The 27,890-nt window shown below is 42.6% G+C and overlaps 1 protein-coding gene and 1 long non-coding RNA gene across 26 annotated transcripts in view; both read left to right on the top strand.

Annotated features, from left to right (window-relative positions):
• Nucleotides 1–27,890, top strand: part of NRXN3 (neurexin 3) — a 1,185,406-nt gene that overhangs the window by 475,194 nt on the left and 682,322 nt on the right. The gene's annotated exons all lie outside the window — the stretch shown is intronic.
• LOC309373213 overlaps nucleotides 1–27,890 on the top strand; it is a 55,260-nt gene that overhangs the window by 15,278 nt on the left and 12,092 nt on the right. The window contains exons 3-4 of one of the 2 annotated variants that reach the window (XR_014169849.1): nucleotides 4,877–4,993; nucleotides 6,677–6,709. This is a non-coding gene — a long non-coding RNA (uncharacterized lncRNA). Of the gene's footprint in view, nucleotides 1–4,876; nucleotides 4,994–6,676; nucleotides 6,710–27,890 lie in introns of those variants that run through there. The other variant, XR_014169848.1, reaches the window with a different exon arrangement.

Genomic DNA, 27,890 nt, shown 5'->3' with positions numbered 1-27,890 from the left:
GAAGACTTGCCTGGTTGCTCTAGCATCCCTCACTCTGAGGCATTGTGGGGCAAGAATGTTGTACCATCAGGACTGGGTGAGGAGGAACAGTTGTGCCATTGGGGTGGGGGGGGGGTGGGAGGGACAGAGTTGTGGTGAAGGAGGAGAAGGTCACAGAGGCAAAGTGACTTTTGGTTGCCTGGATGGAGGATAGAGAAGGGTGTGTGAATGTGTGTGCAGGTAAAATCTATGTTCAAGCCTCCATCCATTTGGCTTCTGGCTCCACAAACCACTGGCATGTGACGCCCTGCAAAGCTGAGCAGCAGGGAATGCAGCCATTTGGCTGGGAAAAGCTTCCCACTCCTGCTATACAAGGTCATTCACGTATGGATTTAAATAACTATCTGATCGACTGACTAAGTTTCTTTCACAGGGTGAGAGGGCATTCTTATTTTTACAGAGTGTTATATTTTAATTGTCAGAATAAGCTGACCCTCAAGTTGCTTTATTATTTATAAAATAAGAAGTCCAGCATAAACTTGGAAACACAAAGGGGTGTGTTGCCATGGATCTGTTGCTGATACATGAAATGTATCTTTTTTAAAAATAATAATAATAATAATAATAATAATAATAATAATAATAATAATAATAATATTAACTGCTTCAAATGTTTATGCAGGCAGGTGTTGTGTAGGTGTTACCTGTAGGAGGCTGGCTTAAGTGTATCAACTCCTTACCTGGAGTAGAATGGGGCCTCCAAACAGCATCTGTTCTTCCTTCTTCTCCTCCAAATGCAATATGATACTAGTTTTAGCCTTTTTTCAGTTGTGTAGACAGCAACACAGATGGGCTATAGCATTTTAAAACTTCCACATAGAGAAGCAGTTGCACCAAACACTTCCAGACAAGCATCACAGTTGGGTATCAAAAGTTCCAGAGAAATAACTTAACAGCCCGTGAGATAATAACAATCAAATAGGCTAGGCCATGAAGGGTAGATGGCAGAAAATTAAAAGCAGAACAGGGAATAACCGCAGATGCTGTAACACAAGACAATAGAAGAAATGTGTAGGAGACAAATGGACCGCACTTTGTTTGAAAGTGGAAGGACTGGGAGCCTAAGATTCAGTAATGTAGCCTGTGCTTTATACGGATCACTTATATAAAATGCCAGGGTAACAGTTTTACAGCAGGTATCTTGACCTGCTAGATTATGGATGCTGGAGAATCAGTACTCACTTGCTTTTTGTTCTGATCTATGTAAGAAACATGGGGACGCGGGTGGCGCTGTGGGTAAAACCTCAGCGCCTAGGACTTGCTGATCGCATGGTCAGCGGTTCGAATCCCCACGGCGGGGTGCGCTCCCGTCATTCGGTCCCAGCACCTGCCAACCTAGCAGTTCGAAAGCACCTGCGGGTGCAAGTAGATAAATAGGGACCACTTTATAGTGGGAAGGTAAACGGTGTTCCGTGTGCTGCGCTGGCTCGCCAGATGCAGCTTGTCACGCTGGCCACGTGACCCGGAAGTGTCTGTGGACAGCGCTGGCTCCCTGCCTATAAAGTGAGATGAGCGCACAACCCTAGAGTCTGGCAAGACTGGCCCGAATGGGCACGGGTACCTTTACCTTTTTATGTAAGAAACATACATTACTTTCTTAATCTCTACAACCAAGAACATTCATGTGATGGAATCACAGAATCAATATAGTGGGAATAGATGGGCATTGCAAATTGTTTCAAAGGCATAAAGAGGACATAGCTTTTAATGGTAAAAATGGCAAAGTTCAAATGCCCCAGTGATAATTACAGGTGAATATTGTGGAAAAGTTCATTTATTTCAGTAATTCAGTAATTTAAAAGGTGAAACTAATATATGAGATAGACTCATGACATGCAAAGCGAGATATGTCAAGCCTTTATTTGTTATAATTGTGATGATCATGGCGTACAGCTGATGAAAACCCCAAATTAACAATCTCAGAAAATTAGAATATTAAATGACCAACACCAGCTGATGACATGGCTCCCCAAATCAACACAGACTGTGGAAACTTCACACTGGACTTCAAGCATCTGGCATTGTGTGCCTCCCCATTCTTCCTCCAGACTCTGGGTCCTTGGTTTCCAAACGAGATGGCAAAAGCTGCTCCCATCAGAAAAGAGATTTGGGGAGCCATGTCATCATCTGGTGTTGGTCCATTGTGCTTCATTAAGTCCAGGGTCAACACAGCCATCTACCAGGAGATTTTGGAGCATTTCATGCTTCCTTCCGCAGACGAGCTTTATGGGGATGCTGACTTCATTTTCCAGCAGGACTTTGGCACCTGCCCACACTGCCAAAAGTACCAAAACCTGGTTCAATGCCCATGGGCTTACTGTGCTTGATTGGCCAGCAAACTCACCTGACCTGAACCCCATAGAGAATCTATGGGGCATTGCCAAGAGACAGATGAGAGACATGAGGCCGAGCAATGCAGAAGAGCGGAAGGCTGCTATTGAAGCTTCCTGGTCTTCCATAACACCTCAGCAGTGCCACAGGCTGATAGCATCCATGCCACGCAACACTGAAGCAGTAATTGATGCAAAAGGGGCCCAACCATGCTTCTACTTCTCAAAGATCAAATATTGCTCTATTTGCAGTCCTTGTTTTGCTGATTTCATTTAATATTCTAATTTTCTGAGATTGTTAATTTGGGGTTTTCATCAGCTGTACACCATGATCATCACAATTATAACAAATAAAGGCTTGACATATCTCAGTTTGCATGTCACGAGTCTATCTCATATATTAGTTTCACCTTTTAAGTTGAATTACTGAAATAAATGAACTTTTCCACTATATTCTAATTTTCTGAGTTTCACCTGTATCTTCTTTAGATAATTCAGCAATAAGACTTTCTTATTCACAGTCCCAGGTATAAATAGAGTCATGTTCAAGGGTTGGGGAATGCCATATACAGTTGTACCTTGGTTTAAGAACAGTCCAGTTTAAGAAACATTCAGTTTACAGACTCCGCAAAACTGGAAATAGTTTCCCGGTTTGAGAACTTTACCTTGGTCTAAGAATAGAATCCGAATGGTGGAAGGGCACCAACAGTGGGAGGCCTCATTAGGGAAAGCATGCCTCGGTTTAAGAACAGTTTCAGTTTAAGAACAGACTTCATCAACGGATTAAGTTTGTAAACTGAGGTACCACTTAATGTAATACTTTACTTAAGAGAGAAGATTCAAACCTACCAGTATCATGATTATAAAGAGGAATTTGGACATATTCATTCATGGGCTGATGGCTGATTCAGTGGGGTCATCCACAGGACTAATCTAAGAAGGAAGAGAATCATCCACGAAATGGAGGGGGAATGGTTTTGTTGCAGCAACAGCAGCCAAGAGAAACAGTGGTGGTGAACCTCTGTTTAAAAAATGAGACCTATTTGCACAATCTAAGTGTTTCTCCAGGAAAAAAAACAGTAGACTCAATAGAAAGTTTTACCTGAGAATTGAATATGAGCATATTCAGTGCTGCTCTGTTTGCAGCTGAAGCCTGTGACCCAGTGCTGATCAATGAGACATCAGTTAGTTGCTGTTCCCCAGTGACTCAACCACAGCCCAGGTTGGATGGGATGCTTCAAGGACCTAATATAGCACCGGTCCCTGGCACAGTTGGGGTGTGGAATGCCACTCCACCACATCAGATAGCTTGAGAAGCACTGGTCCACACTGACTGGCAGTGGCTCTCCAGGACACAAGGCTTGTGAGTAGCCTAGAAGAATTGGCTGGTTGCAGGGTGGTTGGTAAGCCCCAGCCCCAGCATGTCTTCAGATTGCCTAGCTTCTCTGCACACACACACCCCAGCAAACACACACATATGCAATTCCCAACCTGTGTGGCCCATTAGCCTGTGCAGACTTTCAGGCAATGGGGGGCAGCTGCAGTGCAAGAACAAGGAGTGTCGGTTTCAATCCTTAAAATGTGCAGCTCAAGCTGTGCATTGCCAAGTGCTTTGGGGAGAGTTGAAAGGGCTTAGGTTTGATTGGGTGTATTCTATGATTTTGGACTACTTATGTGGAAAGAAAGATAAGCATGTATGGGGGACAGGAGAGTTGGACAAGCATCTGTTGTGCCTTGGGCTTTCACCACACACAATAACACAAATTAGGTTTCTTTGTGTGCATACTTTTCAGATAGTGGTAAAGTGGGTAAGAACCAGAGAATGGATGTAATATGCAGTTTGAAATATATAATTTTGTTGTATGAACCAGCTGGGTTTGCTTACAGTACTAAAACATTTTTTATTGCTAACCATTTGTGTGTATGTGTGTGCGTGTGTGCTGGTGCATGTGTAATGAAAATGTTTAAGGAAAGAAATCATGGTGGAATTGTACTTTACAGGTGGCAGAATTATACTCTGCAAGTTTACAGGACGGATTTGTGTTCTACCAGTTGAGGGAGATTATAGGGCAGTGAAGTGATGTGGTATTCATTGGATGGTGCCATTGATGTTCAAAGTACACAAGCGCTTTGTTTTCAGGAATAAACTTTATTTCATGCAAGCAGCTTTCCATGCCAGCTGCAATATTTAATAATGTCTCCTCTCTCTATGTGGGTATATGTGTGTGAGAGAGAGACAGAGAGACAGAGAGAGAGAGAAAGAGAGAGAGAGAGATGCAGAAGTAGAACAATATAGGTATACTCTCGAGCTGGTTTGGAGGTTCTAGCAGGGGAGCACAGCTATTGTATACCCTTGACCGAATGACAAAACACTCCTATCTGGGATGGTCGTTCTCTTCCACCGAGCGCACAGCTTTGGGAGGGACGCACATGGAACCAAAAATGTGTGCAAAAATATACTTACTAGCGTGAAGTGTCCTTGGGCCAGCTGCCATCTTTCAGCATAGCAGGTTGTTGTATAAAGGAGCAAGAACCCAGGAGAACATGCTGCCCACCAGTTGTGGGCTGTTTTGCAGCCCACAATCAGAGAAGAAAGGAAGCATCAACTGCTAGAGTTCCTTCAGGTGAGTCAGATCTTTGCAAGATCTATGCTGTAAGCTGCCCAGAGTGGCTGGGGAAATCCAGGCAAACTAACAGTGGGCATAACTCACATTACAGTCCTTATGATTCTGTTAGGACACGAGGCACAGCCACAAGTCTTAAAAGTTATCTTGCTTGCACTGGGAGCAGACCCTCAGGGGCACCACAGCTATGAGGTAGAATGGAAGGCAAGAGGCAGAGGGGTCCCGAATTTTGGCCTCACACAGGGCACTGCTGAAATTTGAGGCCCTGAGGTCCACCGCTGCTCCCTCCCTAATGAAAGGATGACTTCACAATCCTGGACACTACCATAGCTTCTGTTTCTGTCCTGGTCTCCTTCATTAGGGTCTCCTGTACTGTAACTTTTGTACCAGTGTAGTGTAATGGTTAAAGTGTAGGTCCAGGGAGACCTGGGTTCTCAAATCCTCACTCAGCCACAAGCCTCACTTGGCGTCCTTGGGCCACCTGCCATCTTTCAGCTAAGCAGGTTGTTGTGAGAATAAAAAGGGAAAGGGGGAAACCATGTACATGACCTTGAGCTCCTTGGAGGAAAGGTGAGAAATAATACTGTAACAGTAACCATCACAATAATAAGCGACATTCCACAAATGAGTCCCTTCAATGCAAGGATTTCCATTTGTGCACTCCTTAAATCTGCTCCAGAGGGTTGGGGGAAACCATTAGAACAGATTTCGGAGGGACAGAGCAGGAGAAGAGGGGCAGAACATTGTGATATGCAAGTAAAAGTCCTTTTACTAATGCAAAAATTGCCTTAGTGCTATGTCAGATTCCACCTATCTGTTACCGTTATCAATCTTACTGCCATTATTGTTATTAATAAGCCTGACCAACCACCAAGACACCTGCTGCTTACAGTAGACCTCTGGGTATCCTACAGCTTCATTTAGTCAATGAAAATTCATTGTAAGGGTAGCAGAATACTACCAGCCCAAATCAATTCACAATTCTGTAGGAGGTATTGATGGTGTATTCTCCATGCTTCTCTCCTCCAGCAGTGCTATGGAAAATCAAGCACTTTGCTTAGTTCAAATAATGTCTGTCTATCTAAGGTAAGAACGTGCCTCAGGTCCTCTTGAATGAATGGCATTGTATTAATTACAGCAAGTAAAATGAGAGAGAGGCTCTCCAGCCAAACTTTGATCTGCAGTGCCAGTTGGTTGCTTTGACTATATGGAATAATCAACCACCTTTTGAAAATTGCATAACTGCATAATTCTTTTTATATTAAATAAAAATAAAAATGGGTTCCAAGCCAGGAACATTTGTTCCATTTCTAACTTTCTACGATGGAATTCAGATAGACTGAAAAGCTTTGGAATGTTGGAACTATGACAGATTGAAATTTAGGGAATCCACTCATTCTAAAATAAATAAATACTACTTTCATTTAAATACAGATTTTTATATTGAGTAATTAGGATGGCAAATAACACAGCCTCAAGACTCCCAAAGTGGCAGTGGAGTATAGAATTAGTTTAATTTAGCATATACCCAACTATCATAGCCACCCTTATCTTTTTTTTTCTTGGCGGTATAGAGATTTTGCAAGTCAATCAATCGATACCTTTCATTTCTGATATTCAAGACATGATTGATGTTGGACTTAACCGTCCAGGGGTCCTTTACCTTTTGTTTTTTACCTGTAGCCAAAGCAGCCCCACCAATGCACAGGAAGGAGGGATGAGTAGTGTTTTAAGTCTGCAGAAGTTTTTAAAGAAAAAAACCTTGAACATTCTTTGAGTTACAAGTTGTCGTGGAATTAATTTTGTAAGTAAACCACATATGTTCACTTTTAATCTCTTTCACTTGCAGACTATAGGGGCACACATTACATTTACCGCATCTGTAATGACCTCTCGCAATGGTAGATGATGGTTCTAGACAGTTAGTCCTAACTAATTGATTTCGTAGGGACCCTTTCTTTCTCAGGCCCAAAGGGAGTTTTTACAGGCAGGAATATCTTGAAAGATGTGCCAGTGTTTATTTATAAAATTTATTCTGACCAAGTCTTTCAACCATAGTTTGGTGAAAGTGTACACCGAAGTCTGGTCTTATCAGGTGGCATAAATTTCCCTCTCGGAATAATATGTGTTCAGCACAATTATATGGATTTCTCACAGGTTTTCTTATTCACAAATGATGTCTGAAGTATCCCTAAGTGAGGAACGTTGTCTTGGATGGGAATGTGAATCAGTTCAGGCATTCTGCATCCTTCAGTCCCTCTCACCCCTTCCAAGATGCTCTCACATCACCTCTTGTGCTGTCTCCAGCCGCATTCTCCTCCTGTTGCCCTCCTGGTGCTTCCAATTCCTCCTCCTCCTCTACCATTATTTCCCAGCTTCCCCCCTCATCTGCCTCTGAGCTGTGACCTCCCTCAAACCCCTGCTGTAAATCTAAACTGTCTTCCTCTTCTCTGGAAGGGTCAGGCTGGGGTGGCAGTCTCCACCATTCCTTCTCTGCCCAGTCCCTGACAAAGAGCCATTTCCAGTCAGTGTGGACAATATTCACTATTGTGGACCAATGGACTGAAAGCAACTTCCTGTTTTCCAAACATTGATAGTGCTCTCAGCCTCTTCGCTGAATCAGATTTAGAACCTTCCACAGTCCTTCCCATATCTAAATGGAATCTTGATGCCTGGAGAAGCATGTTTTTGAAAAGAAAAGGGGAGTATATGCTTCAAGATTGTTTTCATTGTGAAAAAAAAACAGTTTCTGCTTAGATCTGGCACTGTGATTTCCAAGGAAGTCCAGGCTATGAAGGTAAACGTAATAATAGGATTATTGCCGACTTTCAATCCAGCAGTACTGGTAAATTAATCAACTTACTCATATTGTGTTATTATAGGATTCATTTTTTTTTAAAAAAATAATAATCTGGTAAGTGATAAAACCTCATAATTGAAGCAAAGAACAGGAATATCTGCAGAATATCTAGTGCACTCTCTGTAAGCAAAATAATAATAACTAGCAGAAATTGCCCAATGAATTCTAAGAGGTCTTATAAAGTTCTGGAATCAGTGGTTAAAATCAGTTTTGAAAGGGCCAGAATGGCATCTTCATCCAATAGGGCTTCCAGTTGTGTCCAAATGTAGGCAGAGGCTTGCTCCTTGAGCTCAGGAACCATCATGCAAAATGTTGTTAAATGGTATCCACATGCCTAGAGAACTTTTTCAAAAATAAAGTAAATGAGGAGGATGCTTGGCATTGTTATAATAAAATTACATGGTGAACAGATGCTACATGTTTCGATATGATGATGTTCCCTGGCCTCATACCCAGAAACAAACTTTAGGGGAGCGATGGTTTGCTTCAAAAGAGAATAGAGCATAAGAAGCCCAGAATTCTTCTCCAGCTTTGAAAGCTGTTTCTGTGAAAACAGACAGGGATAATTTCCATTGGTTTCCACAGGATGTTTTCCATAATAGGACCGAACAAACCTACTCTCGGGCTCAAAAAAATAAAAATAAACAATCCCTCATGGCATCCTCATGGTGATGGAACGGCCCTCCAATATTACTATTTTTGGGTGCTGCCTTAGAAAACATCTCGTGCAAATGGATGGAGGGATAGTATCCATCCATTTGCACAGGATGCCCTCCCCACCAACAAAACACTGACTGAGAGACAAAAACCAATCACCAGCAGGAGACATTCTTGTCTCAAAGGTCTATTGCAGGGGTGAGGAAGTATTTTCTTCCCATATATATGGAGATCAGTTTTGGAAAGAGGGATTGCACAATATATTGAGATAACCCACTCCATTTGTTTGCCCAGGACTCCGTTTCTCAGCAGCCCCAAATTTTAGCTGCCCCCATAGAAGCCAACTGCTAGGGGCTGAGGTCCCTTCACTCCCCAATGAAATATTTGAAGGGGCTGTCCCCCAAAAGTTGATGGGCATTTCCATTCAAATTGTGTGTGTGCATATGCATGCGTGCGTACGCCACATGATGTGATCGATTATGTGGGGCGGGGCTTACCTCCCACCCCCCATATTTTATTCAATTTGGCACCCCTGGCTGCCCCTATTTTAAGACATTCAGATCCACTCTTTCCTCTTAGAGCATATTAATTGTTATTTGTCTCTCTGTCTTGTTCTTATTACTGGGATTTATTCAAGTATGTTGTCAACATTCTTGAGCTATAAGAACAGACAGTGTTTCCATTCCTCACTAGTTCACCTTTTCCACTTAAATATAGCCAGCAATACAGTTGTTACATCATTCTGTTTACAGTGATACCTTGGTTTTCTAACGTAATCCGTTCTGGAAGACCATTTGAGTTCTGAAATGTTTGAAAATCAAGGCGCGGTTTCCCAGCTGACAGGATATTACACTCAGCGGAAGCCGCCTCAGAAGTTCGACTTCCGAGGCATGTTCGAAAACCGTAGCATTTACTTCCAGGTTTATGGTGTTCGAAAACTGAAATGTTCGTCAATGGAGACGTTCGAAAACCGAGGTACCACTGTACTTAGAAACCTAATTTATACACCCAAGATGGCATATTCAGATCATAAAGTTGCTGTTCAAATAAGGCATGGCAATTGTGCATGCTCAGTTTGCAAAATAATTGTCAGCATAGTATTTGCCTCCCTTCCCCAACTTCCTGCCTTGGTGGTGACCTCTGAATGTCACTCAAGGCTTACTGTTGTTCTCATGCAAGCTTGTCTGTATGCTGTAACTAGTAAATAGCAGATACTGAGAAATTGTTTGCATTAGGAGTCCCTGGACACAGATGTTCCTCTGATACTGCTTTCCCCCACCCTATCTTTTTTATCTCTTTCCATGTCCCTGTAACATTTCAGCCACCAGCTTGTGATCACAGAACGACATTTATTATTTCTTAGGTTTCAAGCTACCTTTTGTAGTCCTAGAATAATAAGAGTTTTAGTATTGGGAAAGTAATCATGCTCATCCCTTTGTGCAGCACCAGGCTTAACATGAACGATTCCTAAGAAGTGTTTCATTTTCTTGTATAAGCAGTCAAGGACACAGGCTGCAATACAGTGCATGTTATACACATTTAAGCCTCGCTGTTTTGTCTGCTGGGTTGTGGTTTGAGCTTTTTTTTTTTTCATTGAACAACCATTTTCAAAATTAACAAAGGCTTAAAGAGAGAAAGGGGGGTATGCTTAATAAGCATTGTGTAGCGCTTTGTTGCTTCATTATGAACAACCTTGCCAATGTCTTTGGGCTGGAGTGGAAGATATTTCTCCCATGAGCCATATATTGCCTTACTGCCTATTCCCAGCTGGGCAGAACTTTTGAATTCATTCAATTCACAAAGATGACTTCCTGACTTGATTACATTTTCTCTTTACATGTGCTGAAATCTATGTGTGTAGGTAGCAACTGGACATTCCTGTCCCTACAAGGATGGCCTATCAGGTGGATGAGGAAGAGCTGCATGCACTCAATTCCCTCCTAAAATGACCTGGGTTGAGAAGGAAGTAATGTGGAATCTGTCCCTTTCTTATATCCCAAACTAGACTTCTTACACTTCATTAAAACTGGCCAATGAAAAGTAGGGATCAGTATCTGGTTCTTCTTTGATGTCCTTAAATTCTTCAGCCAATCCTTCTTGAAATTCCTGTTTTCATGTGGATGTCCTATCGTTAGCCCACCCATAATGAAGAGCTAGAGTGTAGAGGTGAGGAAAGCAAAAGTAAATGTCACTAGAAGCAAGTAGGACATCTACCAGAAGACAGCTGACCAAAATATTATTAAATATCAGTGATCATAATTAACTTGTTAGTAAGTTAAGATTTACTGTTCTTTCAGTGACTCTTGTTCTATTACTATATTGGCGCATCTTCACCTAATGGCCTCATCCGAGAGGGTTTTAACCCATAGCGATGGCATTTAGTATGTGATGTGCACATTTATTGTAGCTGAGAAAAGTGCAGCTGGATTTTGGATTACGGTGTGATTGCCACAGCAATATTTATTTTAAATGTGTTGGACACAAATTACAGAACTGGGGAAATGTCCTGCGTTTGGAAAGCTGATGATGTTCAGTTTGGAAATGGGAAGGGGAATAAACACATTAGGCATATTTGTTGATTTAGCATTAAAATGACAGGCAATGTCTGGGACAGTGTGTACACAAATTATATCAGGGCTGAATGTATTCAGTTTCCATACTTAGAGCCCACTTCCCAAACCATATTAATATACCCTTTCCTCTTTAATCGGATCATCAGCCTTCACCTCTTCATCGCATCCATGTAAATACCCTTAAAGTACAGTGGTACCTCGCAAGACAAATGCCTTGGAAGACGAAAAATGCGCAAGACGAAAGGATTTTTCGTTTTTTGAGTTGCTTCGCAAGACGATTTTCCCTATGGGCTTGCTTTGCAAGATGAAACGTCTTGCGAGTTTGTTTCCGTTTTCTTAAAACCGTTAATGCCAGGGTGCATCCGTGCTTCGCAAGACGAAAAATCCGCAAGATGAAGAAACTTGCAGAACGAATTAATTTCATCTTGCGAGGCACCACTGTACTCTCCCTTTTTTGTTGCTGTTAGTTACTGTACTACTAAGGCAGATTCATAAATGAATTGTCCCTGTGTAGTAGATAATAACTACAGACATCTATGGCTAAACCGCCACGGATGCAGGGTGTAAACAAACTTTTTTAAAATGTGGGGTGTCTGAAGGAGATTTTGTGCAGTTGGATAAATGCTTTAAAAACCCCTTTGCAACAACATATAATGGCTTTATTGTTCTTATCCAGATCATGTGCTGTGACTGAATTCAATTGTAATGGGTTTAGATTCTAACAGGTATTATTCTGTCACACAAGTAGGGTGGCAATAATAAGCAGAAAGTTAAAGAGGTGTCTCACTTATTGGACACATAAGCAGCTTAAACAGATTTGATAGCCCAATTCTATATTATCATCTTGAATATTACTAAAACTTTCCATATTCATTGATAACTTTCAGAGAAGCTACTAACAGTTCATGTAGTTAGGTGGAAATGTTTAAATCAGCCCTGGCTCCTGATTTATCATTCAACTGGATTCTCATGCAACCAGAATACAATGAACAATTATTCTCCCTCTCTTTTGCTAGTAACTTTTTTATTTATATATATAAAGCATGGAAATGTCCTTTCCTAATTATGCTCTGCTCCCTCAGTCATTCGTTGTGATAGTCCTTTTAGAATGTTCTATTGTTGCAGCTCCTCTCTTAATTCTCTCTAGTCAATTATTTTTCTTTGGACCATCCGTTCAATTAGCAAGTAGACATGGTACTGAATGTTCAGGCTCTGCTGACAGTTCTTTGAAAGGGTGGGACTGCTATAGTTGTGCATGTTTGTTGCCTTTCTTCCTTGACAATTACAGCCTTTAAAACCAAACACAGCTGTGTTGATTTTGCAAATTCAAGTTCTGGGTTTGTGGTTGTTCTTGCAAACCTAATTTAACTCACCAGCCAGTGATAGGCATTAAGTGATGGTCATTAGTCACATGACAGCATGCTGTTTGGGCCACAGTATCCATATTGTAACGCACAATGGTCTGAGCTTACAAGATTCCATGGAATGTTCACAGGTATTCTAATGTTGTAATAATGGAACCAGCAACATGGAATGTTCATAGACAGTCTGCGATAGTGAATATATTGAGAGGTCAGTTTCTCTAGGGATGACAACTTCACACTGACTCTGTGAAAGGTGATACGTGGTGGGCATAGTAGGCAGGCCAGGTTAGATGAGATTCTAGAAGGTAAGGAAGTTAAGTAACAGAGAACCCAGAATCAGTTCAACCAAATCAATGGAACAGATTCAGCAGCAGTCTGAGACAAAGCAATGTGTGGGAAGAGCAGGTAGAGAACAACCTCAGTAACACTATACAAATTCATGAAAGATCAATAGATCAATGGCTTTTAAGGAATTTTGCCACGTTTTTGTCTGAATATTCTGTGTGTGGCATAAAATGATGTCTGGTATTTAGACTCAGCATGTGATATTTGCCTTCACTTTTGCATATTTGGTTTTATTTGAAGAAAGGCTGGTAACTCAGTGGTAAAGTAGATGCTGTAGAACAGCCTTGCCACAGTTTGGTGGCTTCCCAATGTTTTGAACTTAAACACCCTCCTTAAACACTTGTCATGCTGGCTGAGGCTGATAGGAGCAAAATCTAGAACATCTAGCAGGTACCATGCTGGAGAAGGCTGCTTTAAAAGGTGTCTAGTTAAATCCCAGACTTCTCCAGGTAGACTGGGATAGACCGCTATGTGAAAACTCAGGAGAGCCACTGCCAGTCTGTGTAGAGAATTCTGATCTAGATGGGTCAATAGTCTGATTAGGTATAAGGAAGCTTTTCATGTTTTTGATCTTGGTAGTGTGCCCCTATCTGGTCAGGGTCAGCCTAACATTTGTTATTTATGCTCTAGTGATCTCTAGGTTAGATTACTGCAACCTGTTATACATGGGGCTGCCTCTGAGTACAGTGGTGCCCCGCAAGACGAACGCCTCGCAAGATGAAAAACCCGCTAGACGAAAGGGTTTTCCGTTTTGGAGGCACTTCGCAAAACGAATTCCCCTATGGGGTTGCTTCGCAAGACGAAAAAAATCTTGCATCCCCCCGCGGGTTTTTTCCGCTTTTTCCGCCCTTTTCTTAAGCCGCTAAGCCGCTTATCAGCTGTTCCGCTGATAAGCCGCTTAACAGCTGATCGCTGGAAGCCGCTTGACAGCTGAAGTGCTAATCCGCTAAACTGTCAATGGGCTTGCTTCGCAAGATGAAAAAACCGCTAGACGAAGAGAATCGCAGAATGAATTCTTTTCGTCTAGCGAGGCACCACTGTACAGTTCAGAAACTTCAGCTGGTGCAGAATTCAGTGGCCAGGTTGCTCACCAAGAAGGACTATTTGAACACATAATGCCAATCCTGGCCCAATTGCACTGACTGCCAGTTTCTGGGCCCAATTGAATGTGGTGGTTTTGACCTCTCAATCCTTAAGTGTCTCGGGACCATAATACCTCAAGGACTGCGTTCCCCCATAAGAACCAAGCACCCTGTGATCATCATCTGAGGCCCTTCTTCATGTGCCTCCTCTACAAGAGATTCAGAGGGCAGCAACACAAGAACTGGCCTTTTCTGCAGTTTCCCCATTTGTGGAATGCTCTCCTCGGGGATGCTCACCTGGTACATTTGTTATATACTTTTAGGTACCAGGCAAAAACATTAATCTTCTCCCAGACCTTTGGCTAATTGAACAATCTGTTGTTGATTAGTTGTGTCCGACTCTTTGTGACCCCATGGACCAGAGCACGCCAGATACTCCGAATTGAACAATCTATGGTGTTTTAAACTGTGGGAGTTATGGTTTTGTTTGTTACTATGTTAGTATACATTTTTGTGTTTTTATATTATAAACCACCCTGTGACCCTTGAATGAAGGGTGGTATAGAAATCATCATCATCATCATCACTCAACAGCTCTGAAAGATATTCTTCATTTAAAATATTATTATTATTATTATTATTATTATTATTATTATTATTATTATTATTTACTTATACCCCACCCATCTGGCTGGGCCTACTCAGCCACTCTGGGCAGCTCCCAACAAAATATTAAAAACACGATAAAACATCAAACAATATACAGTGGTACGTCTGGTTACAAATGCTTCGGGTTACGAATGCTTCGGGTTACGAATTCCGCTAACCTGGAAGTAGCTGCTCCTGGTTGCAAACTTTGCCCCAGGATGCGAACGGAAAGTGTACGCACAGTGGGAGGCCCCATTAGCGAAAGCGCGCCTCAGGATAAGAACAGTTTCAGCTTAAGAATGGACTTTTGGAACAAATTAAGTTCATAACCAGAAGTACCACTGTATCTGACATACAAAAATGTTTTGTATGTTTGGCAGCTAATATGCAATAGTGGTCAGTGTTAGTACTTGAGAGTTAATCAGCAGTTATCAATGCTGGTTTTTGTACTGCTTTATTCATTACTTTGACTATTCAGGTAACATCAAGAGGTGACACGAAACAATCAAATGCTAAGAGCAAATCTGAAACGTCTACAAGTTCAAAAATCAAAATTATTTCAGCTGCAGCTGATTGTATTGGTGCCCTCTTTCACATTTGGCCTTTGAGAGTGATTGACACACTCAAACACCCGTGTACAGTATTCATTCTTCAGCAAAATGTAGTTGGATGACGTGGAGATCAAATAACTGCTACTAAACAACTTTCTAAAATGAACTATATCCTGTTACCATTCTTTGATGAGAGTACTGTGGAAATCCACACCTGCTATAGAAAGTCGTGTTCAGGATATCCAAAACTGCACCTTTCAACAGAATTTCAGCAGGTCCTATTGGATTTTAATGGTGCTATGCTGTGCATGAAATTTTTAAAATGTAGTTCAAAGTACTTCCACGTTTGTGTTTGTGTTTTGCCCATAGAAATATGTGAGGAAAGGATTGGGGGTGGGGGGAGAGTAATCTGCAGCTTTCATTCACTTCGACCTTATGAGGGTGTTCTTAATCTATACGTATGTGTCCCTGCAGGAGGCCCTAACTCAGCAATGTTCCAAGTTAATAGACTGTCACAGGAGTAAATCAGTCTCTAGGTGGGCTTAAGAAGGCTCAAAGTATGAGGGCAGCAGTAGAGCCATGTTAAATCCTTGGCTGTTCCTTGGTTGATGCTGTTGCTGCCTTGCTTGTGACTTGATTTTAATACTTTGGACAATGTTTAGCATCTCCCTCTATACTTATGCGCTTGGCACTTTTGTTGGGGTGAGAGAAAAATGTGTCTGAGAGCGGCTATGAAATTCAGTGGTTGTTTTGTTCGAAGGCCATTGACAGGCGCCTGGAATAGTGCTCACAATTGCTTTCTTTGTTGCTTGATGCTCTGAAGGATTATTCTGTTCTAAAGAGAAGCAAGAGGTCGCTCTCAAATACCAATTTTGACACAAAGACCTGCCGTTTGCTGTTCTTTCTCAGCTTTGTGCTGGGGAAAAACACACACACATACACACACAATTCCTTTTCCTGCCTTACTTTCTCAGTTTAACTGTTGAATTGTAATTACTTGGACATCTAACTATTTTTTGGTAGCAGTCCAGCTGCTTTTCCTCTCTTCATCAAGCTCCCATGGAATATGTCCTTTCTTTCCTTCTTTCTTTCTTTCTTTCTTTCTTTCTTTCTTTCTTTCTTTCTTTCTTTCTTTCTTTCTTTCTTTCTTCATTCTGTCAAGCAACACACTGCCATTTCTTCATCTCTTTCTCTTACAGTGACTTTGTGCTCTCTCTCTCTCTCTCTCTCTCTCTCTCTCTCTCTCTCTCTCTCACACACACACACACACACACACACACAAACAAAATCAATGGCATAATTTGATCGAGAGTATATACCTATAACTGTATTCCAAAGCTGAGCCTGAGACCCAACCCTGAGAAACTTTTTAAAAACAGAAAGCAATGGGACTTTCAAACATGTCCACAATATCTTTCTTTCATTACCAGGCATCCACCAGACACATGAGATTAGAGAGCAGGTCTTTCAGAGCATGTACTTCCAAGCCCATTTGAGCACACCTGCCTTTGGAAATTAAGCACTGACAGTGGCTGTAGAGCAAAACTGATATCTTAATAATGTCTGTTTCTGTCCTGCCCGTCAGTTGTTTACCAGTGTCCCTCTGACGATGAACATATGAAGCTGCCCTTGATGGAGCCAGCCCAGCAGTCCCTCCAGCAGTTTTGACCACTTTGAATGGCAGCAACGCTCCAAGGCTTGGGGCATAGGGATTTTCTTTGCCCTCTGCCAGGGGGTCCCTGTACCTCCAGAGGATATCTCTGGGACCAGATACATGCAAAACATGCACTCTACCATTTACCTATGGTCCCTCCAATACATCAGGCTATTATTCCCACTGGGCAATGGCTTAGCTAATGTATGAGAGAATGAAAAAATAATGGGGAAATGCCCAGCAATTCTCAAAATGTTAGAAATAAAGGTAAGATGGGAAACATATAGAATGCAGGAATGCACAAAGGCAAAACTACGTTTCGGGGTTGGCACCTAGAGCCAAACTTGCATATAGTCAAAACACACTGGGTTCAGTGGTGAGTGGGATTGCCAAAGTCCTTTTTCCCAGACTCCCACTCCCTCCTTCTTTCTTTCTTTCTTTCTTTCTTTCTTTCTTTCTTTCTTTCTTTCTTTTTGCCAAGCATGCAAAGCAGAATGCACACAAGTTAACTGCACATAAGTCATGGAGTTGCTTTTCAAAAAAAACCAAAACAAAACCCCCAGCACTTATATATAGGCTTCTCATATAAATGTTCAATGTGTTTTTGACAACTGAAGCAATGATCCATGCCAGGAATCAATATAACCTGTTTCTTCTTTTAGCTAAAATAAGGTTTCCATAGTGAGCAAAACAAGGTGTTCAAGCCTCTCTGTGCGTAGTTGGGACCAAAGGAAAACAGCAACTCATCTGCTGTCAGCCATTCTTATCTTAGCCCAGAGGTTAGGCAATTCTAAGGAAAAGGAAAGAAGAGAACTAATTTATATAGCTCCTGAATGACAGGCAAACGGAAAGCCAACCCCCAGGATAGTGGAGTTATTATTTGACTCCCCCCGCCCCCATCCCTAGGAGCAGGCTCAGTTTTTTTTAGTAGTAACTGATGAATCTCCCTATTTATGGCCCATGTTAGTTTTTGTCTGTGTCTTTTCTCTTTGGTTTCTGCACCCATCTGCAATTGCCACCTTTAAAAACCCACAAATATTTGCATTATTTTATACTTTCACCCCCTTTCCATGTCCTTATCTATTGCAATTTGAAATAACACTTGTAATCTGCTGTGTGCAGTGAGAGGGAATGGGGTGGGGTGGGGGAGAGAGACCAGGGAGGAATGACCACCCCCTTCATGGCTGCTTCTGAAGGCCCCTTTTACCTTTGAGAGCTATGAGTCTCAAAAGTATTGCCAATTCCCTACAGGCAGTCCCAGTTGAGTACTCTTCAAAGAAAGGTGGTCTCCAATAAGGAGCTGATCTTCTGTAAACCATTTCCCATTGCAAGGACTAGAGTTGGCTTGCCTAGTGAAATGCAGTGATATAGTTGAAGACATCTTTTGCAATACTCTAGGCAATATTTCACTCTATGTATTTCATGTGTGTGTGTGTTTGTGTGTCAAACTGGAGATCTATCTACTTCACTGTCCTAATGGGCCAGTCTAATGTCTCTGAGCATCTAAATATATATCCTTCAAAAATCATGTCAGTAGGGAAGATCCATGAAAATGCTATTATGACAGTTCAGGGCTGATATGTATCCCTTGAGGGAAAAGGTAATATTTATTTACTTGCTTTAACAGAAGAAGAAACATGTTTGTTTGTTTTTTGTGGAAGGAGACTCCGAAATGAATCAGTCACTGAACCACCAGCCTTTTGTTGCATTCGCAGGATTCTCCCCCCCCCCTCATTTTCTTTACTGAGCTTTCCATGACTGATAATAAATGTAGCTTTTCTCCACTATAAAATGGGGATAATAGTTTGGAGAGGTTGTACAATTAAAACCAATGGGTTTATAATACAGAAAACCTCCTTTAGCTCAAGACAAGTGTTCCCCGGTCCCCTGAAACTAGAGAAGTGGACAACAAGGGAGGACATCCCCTCTTCCATTTCCTATAAACATTAAGGCTGAAATTATGGGTTTCAGCCACACTGGAATGGCCTAGTGCTGTTATGTGGAGGAACAGGCAACGTGAGTAACTTAAATCAGTGCAGCATCCAATTATTCTGCTATTGCAGGTGGTGATGATGGCACTGATATGAACGAGCAGACCCTGCACTGGAAGTTTGCATATCCAGCACAGGCCATGTTGTTGGCTTACCATTGGCCATTCTGTGATTAGGATGGGTCTTTGGTTTCATCCAGCAGGACTCTTCTTATGTTATTGTGCACACATTGTACGCTGTAGTCTAAGCCACTGAGCCTCTTGGGCTTGCCGATCAGAAGGTCAGGTTCGAATCCCTATGATGGTTTGAGCTCCTCTTGCTCTGTCCCAGCTCCTGCCAACCTAGCAGTTCAAACGCATGCCAATGCAAGTAGATAAATAGGTACTGTTGCAGTGGGAAGGTAAACGGTGTTTCCGTGTGCTCTGTTTTCTGTCACTGTGTTCTGTTGCGCCAGAAGCGGTATAGTCATGCTGGCCACATGACCCAGAAAGCTGGACAAACGCTGGCCCCCTCAGCCTTTGACTGGAGTTAACCATCCAGGGTCCTTTACCTTTTACCTTTAGTCATTGTATACATTGATAGGATAGTGTAGATTCAGAAACTTCATGCTTCTTCATCAGGTGCTATTGGGAAGGAGAGATATGTAGAAATGAGGAGAAAAACATCATCATGGAATTGTAAAGTGGCATCTAGTGTCATAAATGTGAGCCAAGTGGGCCAATTCAGGAGGGGAAGGTGTAAAAGCTAGGCAGGCATACCCAGTGATGTTTCAAGCTCACGTGAAAATTCTCATATGCTTGCACACTTGAGAAATGGTGGCAGATGATGACCTGCATCAGAAGTGGTTAACCAGTTCCAGTGGAAGAACAGTCAAAAGAGAGAGGTACTATTGTAATAACCTGCAGTTTTATAATAGTATATATTTAAAGTAGATTAATAAATGAGCAAATTAAGTTAATTTGGATGTGCAGAAAACATTAAAAATAAGTTTAAGGAACCACAGAAAGATGGGAAGCAAGTCAAGTTTTAAAATGTTAAAACGATTATAAAATTACTGAAATGTATACATTTAAAAGGGACGTGGGTGGCGCTGTGGCTTAAACCACAGAGCCTAGGACTTGCCGATCAGGTCAGCAGTTCGAATCCCCACAACGGGGTGAGCTCCGTTACTCGGTCCCTGCTCCTGCCAACCTAGCAGTTCGAAAGCACGTCAAAGTGCAAGTACATCAATAGGTACCACTCCGGCGGGAAGGTAAATGGCATTTCTGTGCACTGCTCTGGTTCACCAGAAGCAGCTTAGTCAAGCTGGCCACATGACCTGGAAGCTGTACGCCGACTCCCTTGGCCAATAAAGCGAGATGAGCACTGCAACCCCAGAGTCGGTCACGATTGGACCTAGTGGTCAGGGGTCCCTTTATACATTTAAAAATAATAAAATATTTTTAAGAGAGAGAGAGAGAGAGAGAGAGAGAGAGAGAGAGAGGGAAGGAGGGGGGTACGGTTAGGCTAGTGAAGAGCTAATCAAGGGGAGACATGATAGCAGTGTCCAAGTATCTGAAAGGCTGTCATACAGAAACAGGAGCAGACTTTTTCTCTGTTGCTCCAGAAGTCAGAAGTAATAGGTATGAGTTGCAAGGAAGGATATTTTTGCTAAACATTAGGAGGAACATCTTAATGATAAAAGCAGTTTGATGGTGTAGGTGGTGGGCAGTCCTTGGCTGGAGCTACTCTAGCAGAAGCTAGTCAGCCATCTGCACAAATGCTATAGATGCATCCTGATTGAGCACGACAGATTAAATGACCTCCCAAATGTCTCCCATGTTTGTAGTCCAACCATAGGATACATACATATTTATATAAAGTGTGGCCACCCATGAGACATGCGGTGGAATGGTTAGAGTGCTGGACCAAGAACTCTAGGAGACCAGGGTTCAAATCCCCACTCAGCCATGAAGCTCACTGGAAGACCTTGGGCCTGTCTCTCACTCTCAGCCTAAGCTAACTCACAGGGTTGTTGTGAGAATGGAATGTGGAGTAAGAGGGACCATGTATGCCCCATTGAGATCCTTGAAAGAAAGGGAAGGGTATAAATGTAATAAATAAGTGTGAAGAGCATCTTTGCTGGTTCAAGCTGAAGATCTATCTAGCCCAGTGCCCTAACTATGGTCAGTAAGATGTCTCTGAGCACATAAAAGGAGAGCATGTTTGTGATGACAACTCCCTGTTTTATTACCCCTGGTGTCTGGTATTTAGTAGTATAATAACTCTGTACATGGGGCTTACTTTTGGGTAAGGGGTGGAGAACCTGTGACACTCCAGGGGTGGTTGGATTCTCACCAGCCCCAGACCACAGGGTAAATGGTCAGGAATGCTGGGAACTGTAGTTCAGCATCTAGAGGGCTGCCAGTTCCCCACCCTCAGTTTAGCTATTCTAGCCAATAGCCAATGAGATATATCCTCCCTGCATTGTCTAATCCTTTGTGGGGTTGGGGAAAATCTAATGGCCACGGAAATCATGGAGGTGAATTCCGTAAGTTAGCTGTGAATTGTGTGAAGAAAATGTATTGATTGATTGATTGATTGATTGATTGAATTTACATCCCACCTTTCCTCCCTAAAGAGGGTAGGCCAGCAAATGCTTCAGAAGATGCAGGAGAGCCAAGGCTATTTCTAGGCAGAGAACTATGGTACAGGCACTGCCTTTCCCCCTTGCCAGCAGAATAGAAGTGATATAATATCAGCAGCGGAAGTAGCAGAATATCACATTGTACTTCCTATTCCAAAATAGGACCATGGGGAAAGGGGCACTGGGGAAATAATGCTTTATAGAGGGACAAGTATGTCAGAGGGCCCAGCAGTTCTTCCTGTTACATCTTAGTGACACTACCTATTTGCAACTCTCTTCTCAACAAAATGGTAATCTCTTTGGTTGGTCCTCATCCAAATGAAGGTCACTCAAAGAGCATGCCAGTATTAGATGTTGCCTTCCTTTAAACAAGAGCAGCTATTGAATTTGACAAGTTGAATTTGACAGACAGTAAAATATAGGCACTGTAAAAGACATTAACATGCTCCCTGACAGGCTGACAACCTAATGAGTTGTTTATTGTGTCCCTGGAGCAATTAAAGGAATAGTAAATGAGGCTGTTTCTCCAAGCAACTGGGAAATCTGCAGATAGAAAAGAAACCCATCTTGTGGAGAATACATACATATCAAATAATTACCCATTTTTTTAAAAAAGCACACAGGAAACATAAAGTCTGAAGCATACATTTGTAGTATAAAGATAACACCACTCTTTGTTAGGGCCATAGTTAATTGCTCCCAATATTGTTGCCCCCTTCATGAGCTATGAATCCGAGGTCATTCAAAATAAATAGATCAGTGATGCACACAACAAAATTCATTCCACCTTTTGCCATTTTAAAGACTGCTTCCTTAAAGGTTCCGTAACATTTTTTTAAAGCAGCAACTTTATATTCCTGTCACCTGAGATTCAACAGCAGAGGCAGCAAAACAGCCAACCACCATTCCCTCGACCCCCAAATGATGCCAATTCTGTCTTTTTCCAGGGCATTTTCTTTTGTGTGAAGAGAACATGGCTGCCACCATATCTCTGTGGTGGCTGCCATATTTTTTACCCCCAAATATGCCTTGAATGACCCTGCATTCAAGTCATTTGTGAGTCAAAATGGTGTCTGTCTTGCTTAGAGCAGATCTGTATTGTGACCTGTATGCCATGCCAAGTGGCAGCAATATCATTTTCAAAAGCAAATGCAGTGGTGCCTCGCAAGACGAAATTAATCCGTTCCACGAGTCTCTTCGTCTTGCGGTTTTTTCGTCTTGCGAAGCACGGCTATTAGCGGCTTAACGGCTATTAGTGGCTTAGCGGCTTAGCGGCTATTAATGGCTTAGTGGCTTAGCAGCTTAAAGAAAAAGGAAACAAACTCGCAAGAACTCGCAAGGCGTTTCGTCTTGCGAAGCAAGCCCATAGGGAAAATCGTCTTGCGAAGCGACGCAAAAACCGAAAAACCCTTTCGTCTTGCGCGTTTTTCGTTTTGCGAGACATTCGTCTTGCGGGGCACAACTGTAATTAAATATGTTTGAAGAAACTACCACATCCATTAGGGCTGGCCCACCCATGAGACAAGGTGAGGCGACGGCCTCAGGCAGCAGAATCCACAGGGGCTTCATATCCCAATGTCCATCTTTCTTCCCTGCTTCCCTCACCCCTTGTTCCCTGGTGTGGAGAGAAGTGTCATTTGGATTCTGCCTCAGGTGCCAAATTGTTTTAGACTGGCAATGGTGGTAAACATCCTACTGCATTAGGATGCTGCAACTAAGCGTGTTTGCACAGAGATGTGTTCCCTTGGAATCCACCAGCCTATCTACATGGATTTAGGTTTCAAATACCAATGTGTGTGTGTGCATATGTGTGTCTTTTACCATGTTAAAGTCTACAGATCTGGCATTTTCTTATCTTTATGACAGCAAGCATTGTCTTAATTCTTGTCCCAGAGTCTGTGAATGACATTTCTGTATTCACTTTAAGCAAGAGGGTATGCTTGAGGGTATGTATTAATGAAACAGAATTATGCTCCTTAAGGTGAAGCAGCTATTGATGAGACACACTTGTAAACTGTGGCCCGGGTTCAAAAATGTCCTTGCACAGTAGTGGGCTACATGCCTACAGAAGTGTTTTAAGGGCAGGGGGGAGATGGGAAGAGAGTGTTGACATCAAGCTGTGCTTCTGGGTAAAAAAACAACAACAACTCCCAGTGACAATTGGCCTGGGAGTTCTAACTTGTATTATTCTTCAGTTTGGGTCATAGCTGTACTGCAGACGTAGAAGCCTGTTTCAGATTGAGAGCTAGATTCCCATCTGGGGCAACCTTCTGGTGATCAGTGGCGAGTGTGTCTCCATGCTGCCTGGGGCTGGTGTGTTTGTGTGCACTCCTGCATGCGCCAGGGATGGGGTGAGGCAAGATGAGAGAGCTCACTGCACCCGTCCAGCCCCTGCTGTCACTGGAGCAACACCAGCCCCAAGCATCTTGATTGTTGTGCCCTCCTCATGCCGCCCTTCCTGGATCCAAGGCCTTGCAAGGCTCACAGGAGGCTGGTATTGAAGGGATCATGGTTACCACATCCCCACATCCCTCCCCAAGCGACCTTGCAAGGCTCGGATCCGAAGAGTGTGGCACAAGATGGGTGCAACAACCACACACCCCTCACCAGCAAAGGCAAGACTGGGACTGAAGGGTGCATGGCTGCTGGGTCCCCACGCCACCACCACTCCCAGCAGCCTTGCAATCTAGGGAGGGTGGTGGTGCCTGCCTGTGCAGGGGGGAGCCCAATCAGCTGAGAGCACTGAGGGGGTGCAAAGCAGGTGCCCCCATGCTGGCACCCCCAGCGTGGCCCAGCCTGGTGGCTCCTCTCTGTGAGCATTGGTTCCTCTGACATCGGGAGAGGAGTGCTGGTCTGCACCACACTGTGGGTGCCTGCGGGGGCGGGGGTACCTGCTTCACGCCCCCTCAAAAATCCGCTTCCAGGGCCATGGCTCCTCTGGCACCTCCCACGCTATGCCACTGCTGGTGGCCACATGCAGGGATGGATTAATCTATCAATTTCGGTTCTGAGTTTCTCATTTTTCCAGCCTTAAATTTAGTTCTTCAGATTCCAGCAGAGATTTGCAAAACGTTTTAAATTCTTGTGGAAATTTGTCAGCGTATGAAATTTCTCCCAAAAAGCACATTTTTTTTTGTATGCTGTAATGTTTGAACCTTTGGGAGAAAGCTTCTCTAATATAATTTCACTAAAATGTGCACATTTCTCCCCAATAGACGCATTTTTGTGCATATTGTTTGGTTGCTTTGCAAAATTTGGACAAGTGTGAGTTTCAAAGGATTGTTGTGTTTCAGTTCATGCATTGGTTTAAGAAGTGCAGATTAGGCAATTTCTCATTAGCATGCAAACAAAATTGTATTTCTCCTCAGTCGCTAGCCACATGCATGGGGTGAGCGGAGCTGGAGGCAAAAGCAGGCGAAGCAACATGTTATACACACGGCTACATGCCTCTTCATTCAGGTAACCAAGGGGCGTTCTCAAAGACACACCCCAGCCAGGCAGAAACTCAGTGAGGGTGCACGCACAGACATTGTAATGCAATAGTAGTATCTAACAGCTGCAAACTATCCTCAGCTGAGACTGAGTTAGATTTCTTTTACCTAAATGCCATAATGCAGCCTTCACCAAGCTGGTGTCCCCCAGATGTTTTGGACTACAGTAGCCATCAGTTATGGTATCTGGAGCTGATGGGAGTTGTAGTCCAAAGCAACACTTGGAGGGCACCAGGTGGGCAAATACCATCCTCATGGGAAATGACTTGCCATACATTGCTGCATATGGAAGACTCTGGGAGAATCATCGTAGCAGTCGGAACATAGTGATGTGGGTCAGGCGTACAAACTGCTGTGGTGCTTCACTTTCATTAAAGCTTATGAATAAGATATTCTGAACGAGGCTATGGGACCAGTTACACACTGAGTTTTTCTGTGTTCTCGAACAATTCACAGCCCTGCAAATTCACAAACCAGAACTTTAGTGCTTCTGAGCTGTATCATAGATTTGCTACTCAGGGCTATTCAGAGTTCCTGAGTGACTTCACAGTTAGGCTATTAGGCAATTTCAGCTATTCAATATTCTTGAACTCCATTCATGGAATTCAACTATTATGAGTCATTTCTTTGTGTGCATTAGAACATCCTGCACTGCCTTGGGAACCCTTATATAAAGCAGAGGCATGGATTATTATCTAGTTGGGTTTAAAGTCTTCTTCTTCACTTTTCTTTTCGTGAGACTTTTCCTGCAGGACTCACGGTTCGATTATTGGACCAAAAATAGTGATGGTGGGGTGCTCTAGATGTTTGGAGGTATTCGGTATTTGTGAATTCAGATACAAACTGACCTGATTCACACCCAGCAGACAAATGTGTAGATTAGAACACAGCTGCCTTTTGGATTTGCACTTCTCTTAATTTTGCAGTTCTCAGCTTAAAAAAACACCAAAAACCTAACCCCAAATGCATTTCGAAAATGCATATATTGAGATAAGATTTGTTTAGAAATGGATGTGTGTTTTGAGATAAAATCCATTTAGAAATGTGCATTTTGTGAGAAAATTCATTCAAAAAGATGCATGTAAATGTGGGTTTTGATATACATTTGAGGGCAGTTTTTTTTTGTTTTGTTTTTTACAGTTTAATGCAGAAGTACATCAGAAACTGGACTTACAATTGCAAAAGTGGCATGGACTGGAAATAGCCCTAGAGGAAATGTTTATTTTTTGGAATCATATTTAGTATTGTTTCCCCCTACTTGTTGATGCTTTGCTGCCTATTTGATCATTGGATTATATAAATACATTATGTAACCACATGGATTTGGCTTCATTATGGCATCACTGAGTGCAAGTGATGTCAATGGTGCCACTTCAGAAAGTAAGTAAGGAAGAAAGTAAATGTACAGGTGGTCAATTTTGGATGATTCATTCAGAATGATTTTATTTCTTTAAATGTTCATAGTGGGTGAATATTTTTTATATATATTTCTCCTCATTTCACACATTATTCTGTGACTAAAACCCACCCACTGAGAGAGGGATATATATATGCGCTACATTTGACTCAAGTAACTTGCCATAGGTTGTGTGATATTAAGTCAGTGTTGAATGTGATAAGCAATAACTGCATCCTGGTCTTAGGTGAAGCGATTTCCATTGGGGCATGTATCTCAGATACATGCCAGAAAGTCCACTGCCTACCAGCAGCATGTATGTAATATTACCTCCCATCAAGTGGGATTTTTCAATATGCAGTTAGATATGACTCAAAGTGTCAGGGAAATTCCAAATGAGAAATAGTTTTTTTGTTAATCCCAAAGTCTTCAACTGCATTACAATTAGTTCCTTGGGATCGATAGGAATCTCACATTTTGTCTACAATCAGGACACCCTGAGTTATAATTTATCTTGTGATTGACATTCATGCTGCATGCTCTGTGCTCCAAACTGATATTAAAAGCAATATTAACTGAGTAGTTGTTTAAAAGGGGCAGTTGCTTGGAAACTCTGTGTGTGAGTGTGTGTGTGTGTGTGTGTGTGTGTGTGTGTGTGTGTGTGAGAGAGAGAGAGAGAGAGAGAGAGAGAGAGAGAGAGAGAGAGAGATTTGGATACAATGCTAAACTCTGGTTTCATGGTAACTGAAGGAGTCTGCATGAACCTTGTGCTCCCAAGCTCCTCTCTCGAGACTCTTCCTCTAGTGTAGCCATGAGGAAGATTTCATTTGCTCCCACATTTGAACTAACCAGAGTTCCCCATTACATTAAAAATACACACATGTAAGGACATGAGAAGAGCCTTTGCTGGATCACCCCAAGGCCTATCTAGTCCAACATACAGCGGCCAAGCAGTTGCCTATCAGAAACCTTCAAGAAGGAACTGAGCACTACAGTACTCTTCCTACTTAAGTATTCCAGCAACTGATGTTCAGAGACATACTGCAGTCATTAGGAGACATTGATAGCATTATTCCCAAAGCAGCCAAGCCATGGTCCATCAACAGAGAAAGTTGAGCAGACGCATAGAATCTCTGCCTTGCTTCCCTTTTATCCTTCCCACTCTTGATTGCTGCACCTGAAGTTTGCTGCAGTTGAACAGCTGTGCCTCTCAACTAGATGAAGCAAGTGATCCCTGAGCCTAATCTAGCTGCACGACCATAGCTTTCTACCAGACCTAATGAGCCCCATGATCTCCACCTGGTCCACTAGTAAGCTGGGCTGTGTTCTCTTGCCTGCCTCAGTCTCCTGGAGTGCACTTTCTGCTGTTCCCAACTCCTCAAGAGCCTGCTGTGTCTGGTTCTGTTGTTGTGTCCACCTCCCCTGGCTTTCCTGAACTGCCGGCTGCCTCACGACATCCTCTGGGGTCCCGTGAGTATCTCTCAAGTGCCCAAACTCCCCTTCCCCATTTTCAGCTTGTGCCACTGTGTACTAACCATGCCTACATCCATTGCCAGGATCCTCTTCCCCTTCCTTGGTGACACCTAAGTCTAGTAACATCTAGAGGCCACAGGTTCCCCACTCTTGGTTTAAAGTAAATGTGATCCCCCAAGTCCAGAC

Source organism: Podarcis melisellensis (genome assembly GCF_964234715.1).
Source record: "Podarcis melisellensis genome assembly, chromosome: 1".
NCBI lineage: Eukaryota > Metazoa > Chordata > Lepidosauria > Squamata > Lacertidae > Podarcis > Podarcis melisellensis.
The sequence above is the reverse complement of the archived record's forward strand: the minus strand, read 5'-3'. Positions and strand labels throughout refer to the sequence as shown.